The sequence below is a fragment of the Bubalus bubalis genome, chromosome 15 (genome assembly GCF_019923935.1).
Source record: "Bubalus bubalis isolate 160015118507 breed Murrah chromosome 15, NDDB_SH_1, whole genome shotgun sequence".
Classification (NCBI taxonomy): Eukaryota; Metazoa; Chordata; class Mammalia; order Artiodactyla; family Bovidae; genus Bubalus; species Bubalus bubalis.
In genome coordinates this window covers 63,790,173-63,810,686 of record NC_059171.1, presented here as the reverse complement: position 1 = coordinate 63,810,686, position 20,514 = coordinate 63,790,173, and the positions used below count along the sequence as shown (strand labels likewise).

Sequence of the window (20,514 nt, the reverse complement as noted above, 5' to 3'; positions counted from 1 at the left end):
TCTTCGGCACTCAGCCTTCTTTATGGTACAACTCTCACATTCATACATGACTACTGGAAAGCCATAGCTTTGACTATACAGACTTTGTTGGCAAAGTAATGTCTCTGCTTTTCAATATGCTGTCTAGGTGGTCATAGCTTTTCTTCCAAGGAACAAGCGTCTTTTAATTTCATGGCTAGAGTCAACACCTGCAGTTATTTTGGAACCCAAGAAAATAAAGTCTGTCACTGTTCCCATTGTTTCCCCATATTTGCCATGAAGTGATGGAACCAGATGTCATGGTATTAGTTTTTTGAATGTTGAGTTTTAAGCCAGCTTTTTCACTCTCCTCTTTCACCTTCATCAAGAAGCTCTTTAGTTCCTCTTTATTTTCTGCCATAAGGGTGGTGTCATCTGCATATCTGAGGTTGCTGATATTTCTCCCAGCAATCTTGATTCAAGCTTGTGCTTTATCCAGCCTGGCATTTCATACGATGTACTTTGCATACAAGTTAAATAAGCAGGGTGACAATATACAGCCTTGATGTACAATATACTTCTTTCCCAGTTTGGAACCATCCATTGTCCCATGTTTGGTTCTAACTGTTGCTTCTAAACCTCCATACAGGTTTCTCAGGAGGCAGGTAAGGTGGTCTGGTATTCCCATCTCTTTCAGAATTTTCCACAGTTTGCTGTGATCCACACAGTCAAAGTCTTTGGTGTAGTCAATGAAGCAGAAGTAGATGTTTTTCTGGAATTCTCTTGCTTTTTCTATGATCTAACAGATATTGGCAATTTGATCTCTGGTTCCTCTGCCTTTTCTAAAACCATCTTGAACATCTGGAAGTTCATGGTTCATGTACTGTTAAAGCCTGGCTTGGAGAATGTTGAGCATTACTTTGCTAGCGTGTGAGATGAGTGCAATTGTGTGGTAGTTTGAGCATTCTGTGGGATTGCCTTTCTTAGGGATTGGAATGGAAATTGACCTTTTCCAGTCCTGTGGCCACTGCTGAGTTTTCCAAATTTGCTGGCATATTGAGTGCAGCATTTTCACAGAATCATCTTTTAGGAGTTGAAATAGCTCAGCTGGAATTCCATCATCTCTGCTAGCTTTGTTCTTAGTGATGCTTCCTAAGGGCCACTTGACTTCACATTCCAAGATGTCTGGCTCTAGGTAAGTGATCACACCATCAAGGTTATCCAGGTCATTAAGATCTTTTCTGTATAGTTCTGTGTATTCTTGCCACCTCTTCTCAATATCTTCTGTTTCTGTTAGGTTCATACCATTTCTGTCCTTTATTGTGCTCATCTTTGCATAAAATATTCCCTTGGTATCTCTAAATTTCTTGAAGAGATAGCTAGTCTTTCCCATTCTATTGTATTACTCTATTTCTTTGCATTGTTCACTTAGGAAAGCGTTCTTATCTCTCCTTGTTATTCTTTGGATTTCTGCATTCAGATGGATGTACCTTTCCTTTTTCCTTTTGCCTTTCATTTCTCCACTTTTCTCAGGTATTTGTAAGGCCCCCTCAGAGAACCATTTTGCCATTTTGCATCTCTTTTTCTTGGGGATGGTTTTGATCACTGTCTTCTGTATAATGTTACAAACTTCCATTCATAGTTCTTCAGGCACTCTGTCTACCAAATCTAATCCCTTGAATCTATTTGTCATTTCCACTATATAAATGTAAGGGATTTGATTTTGGTCATAACCAGAATGGCCTAGTGGTTTACGTACTTTCTTCAATTTAAGTCCAACTTTGGCAATAAAGAGTTCATGATCTGGGCCACAGTCACCTCCCAGTCTTGTTTTTGCTGACTGTATAGAGCTTCTCCATCTTCAGCTGCAAAGAATATAATCAATCTGATTTTGGTGTTGACCATCTGGTGATGTCCATGTGTAGAGTCATCTCCTGTGTTGTTGAAAGAGGGTTTTTGCCATGACCAGTGCATTATCTTGACAAAACGTTTTTTGCCTTTGCCCTGCTTCATTCCGTATTCCAAGGCCAAACTTGCCTGTTACTCCATGTATCTCTTGACTTCTTACTTTTGCATTCCAGTCCCCTGTGATGAAAAGGACATAATTTTTGGTGTTAGTTCTAGAAGGTCTTGTAGGTCTTTATAGTACTGTTCAACCTCGGCTTCTTTGGCATTAGTGGTTGGGGCATAGCCTTGGATTACTGTGATAGTGAATGGTTTGCCTGGAAATGAACAGAGATCATTCTATCATTTTTGAGACAGTATTTGCACCCAAATACTGCATTTTGGACTCTTTTGTTGATTATGAGGGATATTCCATTTCTTCTAAGGGATTTTTGTCTACAGTAGTAGATATAATGGTCATCTGAATTAAATTTGCTCATTTCAGTTCATTTTAGTTCACTGATTCCTAAAATGTTGATGTTCACTCTTCCCATCTCCTGTTTGATCACTTCTAATTTACCTTGATTCATGAACCTAACATTCTGGGTTCCTATGCAGTATTGTTCTTTACAGCATTGGGCTTTACTTTCAGCACCAGACACCCTTCTCAGGGTTAGAGGTTCCATACATTAATTACCTATAATGTAGCACATCAACCCTTTAATTTTTCTTAAATATACTTGCTTCAAAAAATATGGCAATGTTCCCATTAAAGAACAAATTTCCTCCATTTTTCCAGTGTTCTTAATTCCTGTAGACATTCCTATTTTGCTTCTTGTTAAAGAAAAAAACTGGAGGGAAGGAGATTTGGTAAATTCTAAAAAAGAAAGTTAACTGTATGAAAAATACTCTACTCTTATAAAAGTGTCTAAAATACTTATATTCTCCAGTATTGGTAATATTGAAATTAGACTTGAGAAAGTAAAATCCTTGCTCCAGCATACCCAGGGTGATGTATTAATACTTACCCAAAACACACACAAACACATTCACTCTCATCTTTTAAAATCATGCAATGGTAGTCAGGTTCTCTGGGGTTCCTTTGTCCCAAAGGGTGGTGCCTGCTTCCAAGCCCGTGTGGCCATCCTCCCTGCATCTACAGTTTTGATAGTGACCATCACTAGTGTGAGTGGGCAAGTGAAAACAGACTAAAGGGCATCTATGGGGCAAGTCATGAACAGAGATTTAACGTGTAGTCTAGGGGGTCCGCATGCCTGCAAGGTTAAGAATTAACGTATGAGGAGGGAAAAGGGGCCCTGACCTTACAATAAAGGTACTGAACTGTTTTCATATGGTTGGAAAATGAATGAGAACAAGCCTTTTCAAAATTCTTGGTGAATTAAACATTGGTACTACCTAAAAGACACTTAGCAATCTCTAGTAAATGCCTAAGTGAAAGTTGCTCAGTCGTAGCTGACTCTTTGTGACCCCATGGACTACACAGTCCGTGGAATTCTCCAGACCAGAATACTGGAGTGGGAATCCTTTCCCTTCTCCAGGGGACCTTCTCAACCCAGGGGTCAAACCCAGGTTTCCTGCATTGCAGGTGGATTCTTTACCAGCCATAATATCTCTAGTAAATGTCTTAAGTTTACATCTTCACTTGAGGTTTTTATTCCACAGTTATACTCAAATAACATGTCAGAAAAATCTCTTTCCTCATTGATTCATTTATTCAAAAAATTATGTTCCAGACACTATTTAAAGTGCCAGAGATACAGAAATGAACCAAAAAAGGAAAAGAAATAGATAAAGTCCCTTTCCTTAAAGAGATTACAGTTTAATGGGGAAAAACAAATGAGTTACTAAATAAATGCAACTAGGTAATTTCATAATAATATAAAGGAAATAAAGGGGTAATTGGAAGACTATTTGAATATAGACATTACATGTACATATACACACATATATACACATATACTCATTAAAATAATGCTATAGTAGCAAAAAATACAGGAAACAGTTAAATGTCTATTGCCATGGAATTGGTTAACAAATCTAGGATATAGCTACATATGTTTATCATATAGATGTTAAAAAATGAGATAGAGTTCTTCTGCATATGCTGAAAAGACATCTCTAGCATAGAAAAAAGTCCACAAAACATTATACATTGCATATTGTGTATAATATGCTTCACTTATTTCAAATAAATGTGCATGTACTTATGAGTGTATGAAAATTTTCTAGACAGCAAGTGCAACAGCAGTTCACAATGGGATCTTTGGCCAAATGGAGCTGGAAGGACATTGTTCATTAAATACCATTTGTCCTGTTTTAGCTTTTTACCATACGAATTTATTGCTTTTTAAACAAATGTCTGTTTTTAAGTCCCAGGTTAGGTTAAGAAGGAAGTGCTGTAGTGTGGACTGAATGCAATGGAATTCCAGCTGGAGCATGGGCTGTGGTTGCAGAAAATAAAATGCTCCCTTTGGGTGAGAAGAGTGTGAACAAGGGAGAGAAACTCAGGCGGCCGATGTTAACGAGCCTTCAGTGAATGCATTCCCAGAGACAGACTTAAAGTGGGGAGAAACAACTGTACTATTTTTAAAATATGAGTATTTGCTGGAGGATCCAACTTGGAATAAATTAATATCATCCCAGGTTTCAGTTGGGAAGCGGGACCCCTGCAGTGGAGATGTGGTCTGGTGGTGAGAATGTTTGGCAGATTCAAGGACTGTTCACAGTGGCATCTCAAGAGAATGAACATAAGAACCTGGAACATAAGACCTAACAGGAGCTCTGGTTTCAAGGTGGTGGGCTAGGCTGTTTGAGGCAGCCACCGGGGAAGGCCTTTGGAATTAAGAGCCAACAGTCTTGCTACCAGCGGCATCTGAAGACAAAGCTGTGGAGAAAGCCAAGACACTGCGTCTGAAGAGACAGGGAGGAGGAAGTTAAGCAGAGAAAATGAGAGAAGTTAGGACAGAGCCCTGAGTTCAGAATGAAGGATAAACGGCATTTCTGGAGAGGACCTCTGGACCCCTGGGAACCTGGACTTTTGCTCCTGGGCCTCTGCTGATAGCGACAAGAGCACATTGAGGAGGCTATGACTTAGCAGCCCGGGACCTTTAGGTCCTGCAGCTCAGGGTTGTGCATTTTCTCAGTTCAGTTCAAAACAGCCCTTGGATGCCTCTTCAGAGCATTCAGAGCAGCTGCACAAGGAGAAAATGTGATGCATGTTAAGGAATAAGAATGCTGAAGTTACACTTCTGGGGGTCAGCTATTGTTTTCTAGTTCTAGTTCTTGAGCAAGCTGTTTAAGCTCTCTAAACCTCAGTTTCTTCATCTGTAAATGGTATATAGTACTACTTACCTCATAGTGTGCTGGGCTCCCCTGGTGCCTCGGATGGTAAAGAATCTGCCTGCAACACAGGAGACCTGGGTTTGATCCCTGGGTTGGGAAGATCCCCTGGAGAAGGGAATGTCAGCCCACTCCAGTATTCTTGCCTGGAGCATTCCATGGACAGAGGAGACTGACAGGTTCATGAGGTCGTAGAGTCGAACATGACTAAGTGACTAACACACACACACACACACACACACACACAGCTCATAGAGTATTATAGTGAGCATAAAATGAGATAAAGTGTACAAAGTGCCTGGCATGTACAAAATGCCTAACAAATGTGATGATTGATGATGGTGATGATATAACAGCATCACACAGGCCAGGCACTTTGTACATGATATTGCATTTGACATCATCTTCAAGGTAAAGTTCAATCATCTCTATCTCTCCATGATCTGGCAACAGTGGAACCTTCTGAAAGGGTGTGGGGAGCAAGAAGAGGAAGCCAGCTGCAGCTCTTGCAACCCAGCCACCTAGCAAGTGGAAATGAGCCATAGAATTATTATTCTCAGCCCTTCGTACCTCACTCCACCCTCCATGGTCTTGTATCCCCAGGCTGGGCAGCACCTGTTCTACAGTAATTCTCATGAATGTGGGGATTTATCTGTAGTTTCATGCATTATATCCTTATCATCTGCAGTTATACAGAGCAGAAAACTACCTTCAGGTTTTATCATGATTAATCTTACTAATTACGTTTTCTACTTCCCTTGTTTCCTGTTCCCCATTTCTTCAGAACCCACACTGGGAATTTTATACCAGGAAGTTGCAGCTGTGTTCATATGCCATGAAGCTTCAGTTACAGGAGGGATTTCCATAGCCCACAAGCTCGGTAATCTAACTTCCATGTACACTGATCCTTACTTTGGCCTGGAGGTAACTTAAATGATTCTGCCTGCCTGAGTGTTCTGTGAGTGCTTTGTTCCCTTGGTGCCATAGGAAAGTACTGGGCTATTTTCCCATGCCACTCAGTAGTTGGGACAAATTTTTTAGAGAGTTTCAATTAATTGTATTATTAGTTTTCTGCTGATGCCAAAACAAATTACCACACACTTAAAGGTTTAAAACAATGCAAATTTATTAAATTGGTTTCAGAAGGTGAAATTCTGGGTAGAGCAGGGGTCAACAGGTTCTTTCCTTGGAGTCTCACAATCTGATAGCAAGGGATCAATCAGCAGGTATCTTCCTTTCTGAAAGATCTGTAGATAAATCCACTTTCAAACACGCTCAGGTCCTTGGAAGGTTCAGTTTCATGTGATTGTCGGACCGAGTTCTAAGTTTCCTTGCTGATGGTTGGTTAAGGGTCATTTCCATTTTCAGAAGCTACCTACATTCTATGACTCATGACCCCTTATCACTATGTTCAAAGCCAGGAGTGGTGAATCAAGTAAGCTGCAAATCTCTCCAGCCTCCTCTTCTGCCACATCTCTCTGCTTGGTCTTCAGTTTCGCAGCTCAAAATTTTTAATTTTGCCAGTTCTCAGTATATTTAAGTTTCAACAGACTAGCAAGAGACTGAAAAAGGGACAGAACTAGGTTTAAACACCAACCAAAGGCTAGTAGCTATCTTACATGCTATGTAGAGAAGGATAGCCAGTCTATTATGAAGTTCAGTAAGATTTAACCTGGGCAGGATACTTAGTGGCACTGTCTATGTGGACTTGATTTGATAGAGGTGGTGGACAGGAGGAGGTCCCAGCACATGTGTCATGCATTCTCAGTACAGTAGCTCATATGCAACCTGTAATATTTGCAAATTTCTGTCAATGTTTCACTCAAATGCCTGTTCTCTGAATTCTCCTCTACATTAGAGATTTTTAGAAAATTAAGTCACTTAAAGAAGGTTGCAGGATTTAAGTGGTGGTCCAGTGGTTAAGAATCTACCTTGCAATGCAGGCAATGTGGGTTTGATCCCTAAAGTTAAGGGACTACGATTCCACATGCCACAGAGCAACTAAGCCCATGCACTCTGGAGCCTATGTGCTGCACTAGAGAGTCTGTACACCACAGCAGAAGGACCTATGTGATGCCTGAAGATCCCACACATCAGAAAAAAAATCCCAACACTAAGAAAAAAGTTACTCCAGTGACGGTGATCAAATAAGGTTGTTCTCTTGCATCTGATTACTATTTAGTTTGAGACATTCTTCCTTTATCATTGTTTATGCTATGGCTCTAGGATGCTAATACCACCAGCTGACCACTGCTATATTTTGACATCTTGATGGGAACTTTGGTATTCCCAGGCCCTATTCTCAGAGTCACACCTACATTTTATGCTCTCATTTCCATTTCTGCCATGACTCTTCTCCAAAAACCACTTCCTGGTTCCCTTGCTTTGAGTTCTCTGGGTCTTCAAATCTGTTTCTCAGTCATCTATAATGCGCACCTTTCCATTTGTTATAATTCCTCCAAGAATCCATCTCAAATGTTCCCTTTTCTGGGTGACTTGGCGCAAATAATAATAACAGTTAATGGACCTCAGGTAAAAATTAGGTCAGACACTAATACTTACAATGGGCTACAAAACTTAATTCTTCTAAATCTATAAGGTGAATACTATTATATCCTTTTTAAAGATGAAGAAACAGACTCAACGTGACTCATTTCCTAAAATAAGTCTAGTTACTAAGAGCAAAGCCAGGTTGAAACATATGTTGGTTTCGGCACATTCTTCATTGTGCTGAAATGCTAAAATGCTCTGTGCCTGTGATTCCTTATGTTTAAACTCACTCATTCCCTCAGGAACCATCTCACGGTCACTTCCTGCACACACCTTTCTTTATTCCCCCAGGTAGATCACGCTAGGTTTGAAGTGTGCTCTCTCTTGTTTGCTCCACTCCTGAGACCTTCTGTCATTTCTCTTCTATTATTATTTTCTCTTATTCTCTGCATTTCCTGGTGGGCTGTTTGCAACCTCCCTGATGACTGGGGCCAGGTCTCATTGGCCCTGTCTTATTCAAAGGACCCCACATTCTGCCCAATAAATGTCTGACAAATAAGTGAAGAATTGATTAACACTTCTCCAAATGGATTTTTAAAGAGCCTGACATAAGAATGATTTTGCTTATATTAGGGGCGTGTAAGGAAAGATGACTTAAGTTATGCTTTAGTTACCTTTAATCCTCCTAATTGAGTCCCTAGCTTTGAAGTTAAATACCGAAGTGATTACGAGTGCATTACTGACCTCGGACACCATTCAGACTGTACGTCAGTGCTCACCCACTGGGAGTATCAACCTTCCGAAGGTTAAAACTAACGTTTGAGGGAGGAGCACCAGCAGCTAGTGAGGCCAGAAGTTAAGCCTTGGGGACCTGCGGAAAACAACCCACCCCTTTCTTCACACAGTGATGTTACCACTTGCTAATCAGTCAACAACTGGCCTCTGTGATAGAATTTCTTCTCTGGATTTACACAGTCCATAAAAGCACAACCTTCAGTGGTCTTTTCCCTTACTAAGCACCATCTATTTCCATGAAAATGTTTAGCCTTGTGGGTAAAAATTACCACAGCCCCCAAAATGGGGATACTGAGTTCAGTTCAGACGCTCAGTCATGTCCAACTCTTTGCAACCCCATGGATTGCAGCACACCAGGCTTCCCTGTCCATCACCAACTCCCAGAGCCTGCTCAAACTCATGTCCATTGAGTCAGTGATGCCATCCAACCATCTCATCCTCTGTCATCCCCTTCTCCTCCCTTCAATCTTTCCCAGCATCTGGGTCTTTTCAAATGAGTCAGTTCTTCGCATCAGGTGGCCAAAGTATTGGAGTTTCAGCTTCAACATCAGCTTCAACAATATTCCAATGAATATTCAGGACTGATTTTCTTTAGGATGGACTGGTTTGATCTCCTTGCAGTCCAAGGGACTCTCAAGAGTCTTCTCCAAAACCACAATTCAAAAGCATCAATTCTTCGGTGCTCAGCTTTCTTTATAGTCCAACTCTCACATCCATACATTACTAGAAAAACCATAGCCCTGACTAGACAGACCTTTGTTGGCCAAGTAATGTCTCTGCTTTTTAATACACTGTCTAGGTTGGTCATAGCTTTTCTTCCAAGAAGCAAGCGTCTTAATTTCATGGCTGCAGTCACCATCTGCATGATTTTGGAGCCCCCAAAAATAAAGTCTGTCACTGTTTCCATTGTTTCCTCATCTATTAGTCATGAAGTGATGAGACCAAATGCCATGATCTTAGTTTTTTGAAAGTTGAGTTTTAAGCCAACTTTTTCACTCTCCTTTTTCACTTTCATCAAGAGGCTCTTTAGTTCTTTTTCACTGAGATGGGGTTATGTTGCAATTTTTAAATTTCTTTTATATCAGAGGTAAGTTAGAGAAAACAACATATCTCCATGTTATTTCAAAAACCATTTGATACTCCATTTGATATATAATGTGTTTATGCAATAATTCAATTATTTCTATCATTCTTTTTGGCTTCCCAAGTGGCTCAATGATAAAGAATCCATGTGCCAATGCAAGAGGAAATGGTAACCCACTCTAGGTTTCTCATTATGTATGCATAGCAACTTATGAAATGTTCCTACACTCTGTCTAAATAAGAGAAACTGAAAGTTGCTCAGTCGTATCTGGCTCTTTGCAACCCTATGGACTATACAGTCCATGGAATTCTCCAGGCCAGAATAATGGAGTAGGTAGCCTTTCCTTTCTCCAGGGAATCTTCCCAACCCAGGGATTGAACCCAGGTCTCCCACATTGCAGGCATATTCTTTGCTAGATGAGCCAGAATGGAAGACCCAGATAAAAGTGACTCAAACACTGAAGCAATTATGATCTTGCATAGTCAAGGGTCAGTTAATTCAGTGATTCAACAAAATCATAGAAGACTCAGGTTCCTAACATCTGTTTGTTCCTCCATTCTCAGCATGGTAGATTTTGTCCTCAGGCTTGCCCACCCCAGATCACAAAGTAAATGCTTCCACTCCCAGTTTCATCTTATCATGAAACCAAATCAGAAAAGAAGAAGGGAAGAAGAGTGTGATGTTGCATGGCTATTCTGAGTGGAGCAATTTATCTAGTTAATTCCCAAAACAAATAAGACCTAGCATGCTAACAGTTACACAACCTCTGAGCAGTTGGTGTCCTCCAACTTCTTAGAGGGACCAGTGGCTTTCAGCCACCCAAGATTGAGCAATAACAGGTCTGGAATTACCTTAGATGTCTAGGGCTGCACACATGCTACTCTGGCTGATCCAGCATATATCTACTCCCCAGCAGGAGGCACAGGGCACCTGTTGAACCCCACCAGTGTCTTTACAGCATGCCAGTTTAATATGACTGCTAGAGTTGATCCAGTGGGGTTATCACCATTTTTTTCTAATATAGCTAGCTACAAAAATTATGTAATTTAGTTCTATCTTCTAATGCATACCTGCTTCAATGTAGACATCCTTACCTTTCCTTTTAGTAACTATAGCAAAAGTAATCTTATTTAAGAAGGTAATGCCAATTAAATAGTGTGCTCTGAAGACATCAGATTTCATAAACATCATTAAACACCTATGGTCCAAGAATGTTTCCATATACATTGTTACACTTTAATCTCACCAAAAGTCTGTGGGGGGGCGGGGGGAGAAATTGATACTGCCAGTATCATCAATACTGATACTGATTTCAGAGAATAATATAACTCAAAAGGTGTTTACATTAATTCTTCAAGACCACCCAGCTAGCAAGTGGTAGAAATGAAACAGGTTGTTTAGCTCTAAATTCAGTATACTTTTCACAGTGTTACTCCATGGGCTTACAAAATCAACTAAATTAAATGAAAAGTGATCCAACTGATAATAGTACTTTAAAAGATGTGATGGGTGAGAGTCAATAATACTAGAGTTTAAGCAAATATGTTCAGAGCTGGGATGCACTTACTAGTGGTACTTGAAATAAATTTGGATAGAATCTTGAATTAGACTTCTGCTTCTGAAACAGTGGATTAGATGCACTTTTGCCTATTCATCACACTAAGTACAACTACAAACCCTGGACATTATATAACAAGAAACATAAGGAGATTCTGAAAGCGTACAGAGAAGTTGACAATTTGACTAGGGATTTGACATTCAAGGCATGACATGATGTTGAGCTCCCTGGGTGTTCTTCTCACCTCATGTATCCCACACTTGGAGCCAAAAACACTGGCACTAGTGACTGAATGTTCTAAACAGAAAGAAAATAAAGAATAAACCTTGGAAGGAAGAAAGGACAGAGTAGGCAAAAATATGTGTAAATACAACAGACTTTGCTTTTCCTCTTGAATTCTCTAATTTGTGTTTTTTTTAATTATTCCAGTTGAAGCAAACATTATGATAGCACCATCTAATATGTTTCTACATGTATATAGAGGAGATATTTAAGAAAATAAGCTTATAAATAGTGGAGAATAAAGGGAAGTAAAGGGAGGTAAGCTATTTATGCTTCAAAATAACTGGTAAAATGATGGCACAAATAGACTGTGGTTAAAAATATATAACAACCACAAAAAGTTGTCCAATTTTGAATGTGAGTTATACACTTAAAGGCACTACACATGAATAAAAATGAAATTTTAGAAAATGTTCCAGCAACCTACAGGAAGATAGGAAGAAGAAAACAGAGACAAAAATCAGAACAAACTGAAAACAAAAATAATATTGAATTACAAAGTGAGAAAGTAATTCTCTTTTCAGTAGCCTTTCTAACTTCCAGTCAACTCAGGCAGAAATCCCAGTCTGGTGAAGTCTTTAGCCTTCTGGTGACATTGCGTAACTTTTCTTTTTTAACCTGGGGAGGGTAGATGCAGACTCAGAGTCTTGGTTTGGTGAAACTACTTAAACTTTAATTGGGCTTCCCAGGTGGCAGTAGTGGTAAAGAACCTGCCTGCCAATGCAGGAGACATAAGAGACATGGGTTTGGTCCCTGGATTGGGAAGATCCCCTGGAGGAGGGCATGACAACCCACTCTAGTATTCTTGCCTGGAGAATTCCATCAATAGAGGAGCCTAGCGGGCTTCAGTTCAAAGAAAAAGTCAGACACGACTGAAGCAAAAGCATATATGCACTTTTTAATTGTATTTATTTTTAAGATTACTTTCCCTTGTGGTAAATGATAATAGGTTTTTATACACAAAGAGTCAGACATGACTGAGCAACTTCACTTTTATACACAGGTCTTATAAAATGTTCCTTTTTCAATAATTAGGGGAAAATGATGGATCGATCTATGGGAAATACTAAATATAGTTCATATATCCAAAAAGAATAAATACCAGGAGATAGTGAATGAAGTTTGGGAATTTAAGTAAAGTGGCAAAGCCATACGCATTAATAAACATGCTTGTATCAAATACTTACTATCTGTTTATACATTTTTAAGCCCTTTATAATATGAGCTTCTTAAAATGAGGAAACCTGTCAATATGTTTCTTTAGCACTTAACATTATATTTGTCCCATAAGTTTCTAAATAAATGTCTAGTGAATATCTGACTGAGCAGTTATAAAAGGAAGTATAGAAAATTAAGATCAAACTCAGCCTCTCTGTTACACTTTGCCTTTGATGGGCTAGGAACATAAAAGTCACAAATAACATATTCTTGAATTGTCTCTAGGTATGGGTTTATTTATGCATCAAGGTAATCAGTATGAAGCTAAGGAGGTGGAAACAGGCACGAGGATATCACTTAAACAACATCAACAAAAACAAAAATATGAATGCGCCCTGATATTTCAAATCCATATTTTACTAAACAATGTTTACCTTTCAGAAAGATCAAATTTCCAGCATAAGCATGTGTCCTTTTATATTATTAATTTTAAAAATATTTATTTATCTGGCTACACCAGGTCTTTTTGAAGCACACAGGATCTTCAAACTTTGTTGTAGCATGCAAACTCAGTTGCAGCATGTGGAATCGGCTCGTGACCAGGAATTGAAACAGGGCCCCCTGCATTGCGAGCGCAGCGTCTTAGTCACTGGACCGCTGGGGAAGTCCCTATAATTTTAATCAGGTACTATACACCCAGCTATGAATCAGTTTTTAAATAGTTTCAGTTATAGATACGGAGTCTGTTTTTGAGAAACATAGTCATAAATTTAATGAAAATTATTAGCTAGGTTGATGAAAAAGAAATCCTTCAGGTATGTTTGTACATGTTTGTCTGAATGTATTGTACCTGTGTACTTTTAAAACTTTAAAGCAATTCTTTCAATCATGACCTTTCTAATTTACTTTTTTAATTAATTTTTTTTATTGAAGGATGATTACTTTACAGAATTTTGCAGTTTTCTGTCAAACCTCAACATGAATTAGCCATAGGTATACATATATCCCCTCTCTTTTGAACCTCCGTCCCATCTCCCTCCCCATCCCACCCCTCTAGGTTGATACAGAGCCCCTCTTTGAGTTTCCTGAACCATACAGCAAATTCCCATTGGCTCTCTATTTTACATAAGGTATGTAAGTTTCCATGTTACTCTTTCCATACATCTCACCCTCTCCTCCCCTCTCCTCATGCCCATTGGTCTATTATCTATGTCTGTTTCTCCATTGTTGCCCTGTAAATAAATTCTTCAGGACCATTTTTCTAGATTCCATATATATGCATTAGCATACAGTATTTATCTTTCTTTCTGACTCACTTCACTCTGTATAATAGGTTCTAGGTTCATTTACCTCATTAGAACTGATTCAAATGTGTTCCTTTTTATGACTGAGTAATATTACATTGTATATATGTACCACAACTTCTTTATCCATTCATCTGTTGATGGACATCTAGGTTGCTTCCATATTCTAGTTAGGATACATGTGTCTCTTTCAGTTTTGGTTCCCTCAGGGTATATGCCTAGGAGTGGGATTGCTGGGTCCTATGGCGGTTTTATTCCTAGTTTTTTAAGGAATCTCCATACCGTCTTCCATAGTGGCTGTATCAATTTACATTCCCACCAACAGTGCAAGAGCATTCCTTTTTCTCCACACCCTCTCTAGCATTTATTGTTTGTAGATTTTTTGATGATGGTCATTCTGATCAGTGTGAGGTGATATCTCATTGTAGTTTTGATTTGCATTTCTTTAATAATGAGTGATGTTGAACATCTTTTCATATGTTTGTTAGCCATCTGTATGTCTTCTTTGGAGAAATGTCTGTTTAGGTCTTTTCCCCACTTTTTGATTGGGTTGTTTATTTTTCTGGTATTGAGTTGTATGAGCAGCTTGTATATTTTGGAAATTAATCCTTTGTCAGTTGTTTCATTTGCTGTTATTTTCTCCCATTCTGAGGGTTGTCTTTTCACCTTGCTTATAGTTCCCTTTGCTGTGCAAAAGCTTTTAAGTTTAATCAGGTCCCGCTTGTTTACTTTTGCTTTTATTTCCATTACTCTAGGAGGTGGGTCATAGAGAATCTTGCTTTGATTTATGTCATCGAGTGTTCTGCCTGCCTATGTTTTCCTCTAAGAGTTTACATTATAGTTTCTGGTCTTACATTTAAGGTCTGTAACCCATTTTGAGTTTATCTTTGTCCATGGTGTTAGGAGGTGTTTTAATTTCATTCTTTTACATGTAGCTGTCCAATTTCCCCAGCACCATTTATTCAAGAGGCTGTCTTTGCCCCATTATATTGTATCCTTTGTCAAAAATAAGGTATCCATAGGTGTATGAGTTTATTTCTGGGCTTTCTATCTTGTTCCATTGGTCTATATTTCTGTTTTTGTGCCAGTACCATACTGTCTTGATGACTGTAGCTTTGTAATATAATCTGAAGTCAGGAAGGTTGATTCCTCCAGCTCCATTCTTCTTTCTCAAGACTGCTTTGGCTATTCTGGGTTTTCTGCGTTTCCATATGAACTGTGAAATTTTTTGTTCTAGCTCTGTGAAAATGCCATTGGTAATTTGATAGAGATCACATTGAATCTGTAGATCGCATTTGGTAGTATAGTTATTTTCACAATATTGATTCTTCCTGCCCAGGAACATGGAATATCTTTCCATCTGTTTATGTCATCTTTGATTTCTTTCATTAGTATCTTATAATTTTCTGTGTACAGTTCTTTTGTCTCCTTAGGTAAGTTTATTCCTAGATATTTAATTCTTTTTGTTGCAATGGTGAATCGGATTGATTCCTTAATTTGTCTTTCTGATTTTTCATTGTTAATATATAGAAATGCAAGTGATTTCTGTGTATTGATTTTGTATCCTGCAACTTGGCTAAATTCACTGATTCGCTTTAGTAATTTTCTGATACTATCTTTAGGGTTTTCTATATACAGTATCATCTCATCTGCAAACAGTGAGAGCTTTACTTCTTCTTTTCCGATCTGGATTCCTTTTATTTCTTTTTCTTCTCTGATTGCTGTAGCTAGGACTTCCAGAACTATGTTGAACAATAGGGGCAAAAGTGGACACCCTGGTCTTGTTCCTGATCTTAGAGGGAATACTTTCAGTTTTTCACCATTGAGAATAATGTTTGCTGTAGGCTTATCATATATGGCCTTTACTATTTTGAGGCAGGTTCCTTCTGTGCCCATTTTTTTTAAAGAGTTTTAATCATAAATGGGTGCTGAATTTTGTTAAAGGCTTTTTCTGCATATATTATCATATGGTTTTTATCTTTCAATCTGTTAATATCATGTATCACATTGATTGATTTGCGTATATTGAAGAATCCTTGCATCCCTGGAATAAACCCAACTTGATCATGGTGTATGAGCTTTTTGATGGGTTGCTGAGTTCTGTTTGCTAAAATTTTGTTGAGGATTTTTGTATCTATGTTCATCAGAGACATTGACCTGTAGTTTCCTTTTTTGTTGTTGTTGTCTTTGTCTGGTTTGGTATTAGGGTGATGGTGGGCTCATAGAATGACTTTGGAAGTGTTCCTTCCTCTGTAATTTTTTGAAAGAGTTTTAGAAGGATAGGCATTAAGTCTTCTCTAAATGATTGATAGAATTCCTCTGTGAAGCCATCTGGTCCAGGGCTTTTGTTTCTTGGGAGATTTTTGATCACAGTTTTAATTTCAGTGCTTGTAATTGGGTTGTTCATAATTTCTATTTCTTCCTGGTTCAGTCCTGGAAGACTGAACTTTTCTAAGAATCTGTTCATTTCTTCCAGGTTATCTAATTTATTGCCATATAGTTGGTCATAATAGTCTCTTATAATGCTTTGTGTTTCTGCATTGTCTATTGTAACCTCTTCATTTTCATTTCTAATTTTGTTGATTTGATTCTTCTCTCTTTTTTTCTTGATGAGTCTGGCTAAAGGTTTGTCAATTTTGTTTATCTTCTCAAAGAACCAGGTTTTAGTTCTATTAATCTTTACTATTTTTCTTTCATTTATTTTTCATTTATTTATGCTCAGATCTTTATGATTTCTTTTCTTCTACTAATTTTGGGTTTTTGTTGTTGTTGTTGTTCTTTTTCCAGTTTTAGGTGTAAAGTTAGGTTGTCTCTTTTATGTTTTCTTGTTTCTTGAGGTACAATTGTATCACTATACACTTCCCTCTTAGAACTGCTTTTGTTGCATCCCATAGGTTTTGAGTTGTTGTGTTTCCATTGTCATTTGTTTCTAGAAATTTTTTGATTTCTCCAGTAACCTTTTGGTTATTTAGAAACATGTTGTTTAACCTCCATGTGTTTGTGTTTCTTACATTTGTTTTCTTGTAATTGATATCTAGTCTCATAGCGTTGTGGTCAGAGAAGATGCTTGATATGATTTCAATTTTCTTAAATTTACTAAGGCTTGATTTGTGACCCAAGATGTGGTCTATCCTGGAGAATGCTCCATGTGCACTTGAGAAGAAGGTGCGTTCTTCTGCATTTGGATGAAATGTTCTGAAGTTATCAATGAGATCTGTCTCATCTAATGTATCATTTAAGACGTATTTCCTTGTTAATTTTTTGTTTTGATGTTTGTCCATTGGTGTGAGTGTTAAAGTCTCCTACTATTATTGTTTTACTGTCAATTTCTCCTTTTATGTCTGTTAATGTTTGTCTTACGTACTGAGGTGCTCCTATGTTGAATCATGGCATCTGGTCCCATCACTTCATGGCAAATAGATGGGGAAAGAGTGGAAACAGTGGCTGACTATTTTGGGGGGTTCCAAAATCACTGCAGATGGTGACTGCAGCCATGAAATTAAAAGACACTTACTCCTTGGAAGGAAAGTTATGACCAACCTAGACAGCATATTAAAAAGCAAAGACATTACTTTTCCAACAAAGGTATGTCTAGTCAAGGCTGTGGTTTTTCTAGTAGTCATGTATGGATGTGAGAGTTGGATTCTAAAGAAAGCTGAGCACCGAAAAATTAATGCTTTTGAACTGTGGTGTTGGAGAAGACTCTTGAGAGTCCCTTGGACTGCAAGAAGATCCAACCAGTCCATCCTAAAGGAGATCAGTCCTTGGTGTTCATTGGAAGGACTTATGTTGAAGCTGAACCTCTAATACTTTGGCCATCTCATGCAAAGAGCTGACTCATTTGAAAAGATCCTGATGCTGGGAAAGATTGAGGGCAGGAAAAGAAGGGGATGACAGAGGATGAGATGGTTGGATGACATCACCGACTCAATAGACATGAGTTTGGGTAGGCTCCGGGAGTAGGTGATGGACAGGGAGGCCTGGTGTGCTGCAGTTCATGGGGTCGCAAAGAGTCGGACACGACTGAGCAACTGAACTGAACTACGTTGGTGCATAAATATTTACAATTGTTATGTCTTCCTCTTGGATTGATCCTTTGATCATTATGTAGTGTCCTTCCTTATCTCTTGAAATCTGCTTTATTTTAAGGTCTATTTTGTCTGATATGAGGATTGCTACTCCAGGTTTCTTTTGCTTTCTATTTGCATGGAATATATTTTTCCATCCTCTCACTTTCAGTGTATATGTATCTTGAGGTCTGAGGTGGGTTTCTTGTAGACAGCATATATAAGTATACTTATATAAGTGGTTCTTGTACTTATATAGGTATGCTGCTGCTAAGTCGCTTCAGCCGTGTCTGACTCTGTGCGACCCCATAGACGGCAGCCCACCAGGCTTTCCCATCCCTGGGATTCTCCAGGCAAGAACACTGGAGTGGGTTGCCATTTCCTTCTCCAATGCATGAAAGTGAAAAGTGAAAGTGAAGTCGCTCAGTCATGTCTGACTCTTTGCAACCCCATGGACTGCAGCCCATCAGGCTCCTCCGTCCATGGGATTTTCTAGGCAAAAGTACAGGAGTGGGTGCCATCGCCTTCTCCGACTTATATAAGTATACTTATAAGTATATAAGTGGGTCTTGTTTTGTATCCATTCAGCCAGTCTGTGTCTTTTGGTTGGAGCACTTAATCCATTTACATTTAAAGTAATTATTGATATATATGTCCCTATCGCCATTTTCTTAATTGTTTGGAGTTGATTTTAGATCTTTTTTCTTCTCTTGTATTTATTGAATATGTAAGTCCTTTTAACATTTGTTGTAAAGCTGGTTTGGTGGTACTGAATTCTCTTAACTTTTGCTTGTCTGAAGAGCTTTCTACCGCTCCATCCATTTTGAATAAGACCCTTGCTCATTCAGCAATCTTGGTTGTAAATTTTTCCCCTCAGTACTTTAAATATATCCTGCCATTCCCCCCTGTCCTGCAGAGTTTCTGCCAAAGAGATCAGCTGTTAAGTGTATGGGGTTTCCCTTGTACGTTACTTGTTGCTTCTCCCTTGTTGCTTTTAATATTCTTTCTTTGTCTTTAGTCTTTGTTAGTTTGATTAGTATGTGTCTTGGCGTGTTTCTCCCTGGGTTCATCCTGTATGGAACTCTTTGTGCCTCTTGGACTTGATTGACTATTTCTTTCTCCATGTTGGGGAAATTTTCAACTATAATCTCTTCAAAAATTTTCTCTTACCCTTTCTTTTTCTCTTCTTCTGGGACCCCCATAGTTCAAATGTTGGTGTATTTGATATGGTCCCAGAGGTCTCTGAGACTGTCATCAGTTCTTTTCATTCTTTTTACTTTATTCTGCTCTTCAGAAGTTATTTCCACCATTTTATCTTCCAGCTCCCTGATTCATTCTTCTGCTTCAGATATTCTGCTATTGATTCCTTCTAGAGTATTTTTAATATCAGCAACTGTGTTGTTTGTCTGTGTGTGTTTATTCTTTAATTCTTCTAGGTCTTTATTAATTGACTCTTACATTTTATCCATTTTGTTTTCAAGGTTTTTTTTATCATCTTTAGTATCATTCTGAATTCTTTTCCAGGTGGTTTGCCTATTTCCTCTTCATTTATTTGGACTTCTGGGTTTTTAGTTTGTTCCTTCATTTGCGCAGTATTTCTCTACCTTTTCATGATTTTTTCTTTTTAACTTATTGTGTTTGAGGTCTTCTTTTTCCAGGCTTCAAGGAAAATTGAATTCTTTCCTTGAGGAAAGTTGAATTCTTTCTTCCCTCCTAAGTTTGGTCCAGTGGTTTGTGTGAGCTTCCTATAGGGTGAGATTTGTGCTGAGTTTTTGCTTGTTTGTTTGTTTTTCCTCTGATGAGCAAGGCTGAGTGAGGTGGTAATCTTGTCTGTGGATGATCGGATGATTTGGTTTGTGTTTTTGTTTTGTTTGTTGTTTAGATGAGGTGTCCTGCACAGGGTGTTACTGGTGGTTGGGTGATGCCAGGTCTTGTATTCAAGTGGTTTCCTTTGTGTGAGTTCTCACTATTTGATACTCCCTAGGGTTAATTCTCTGGTAGTCTAGGGTCTTGGAGTCAGTGCTCCCACTCCAAAGGCTCAGAGCTTGATTTCTTGTCAGGATGAAGATTCCACAAGCAGTTCGTTATGGCATTAAGTGAGATTAAAACAAATATTCAAAAACAAGAAACCAAAGATGAACCCTAGACAAACAGCAGTTACAAAATCAGGCAAATAATAATGGAACATACACATATACATATACACCCATAAGCAAAGTGAAAACAGTCCAACAAAAATAAAGTACAGTTGACTGACCCAGCAAAGAAAGGAAATCAAAAATTATATTTAACAGTTAAGAAAAATACTAACTAAAGCACAAACTGGAAAACAAAACTAAAGCAAGGTGCCAAGTGGGGAATAAAGCAATGAAAACAAAATTTACAAATATGTTGAAAGGAAAGGAAAGAAAGAAAAGAAAGAATAGGTATGCCAATTAAATAGAGGTAGATGAAGAGATTAATATACATGAAAGATTAACTGCAAGGGGAAAAGAGCAGTAGGAAAGGCAAACAAAGGAATAAGTGTAGAAAAAAATCATAGGTTTAAAAAATTAAAATAGTAAAAAAGAGAAA

General features: G+C 38.4%; 1 long non-coding RNA gene across 2 annotated transcripts in view; it reads left to right on the top strand.

Moving 5' to 3' along the window:
- Positions 1-20,514, top strand: part of LOC112579202 — a 79,441-nt gene that overhangs the window by 10,753 nt on the left and 48,174 nt on the right. For both annotated transcript variants that reach the window (XR_006640049.1, XR_006640048.1), the window contains exon 2: positions 5,987-6,082. This is a non-coding gene — a long non-coding RNA (uncharacterized LOC112579202). The remainder of the gene's footprint in view (positions 1-5,986; positions 6,083-20,514) is intronic.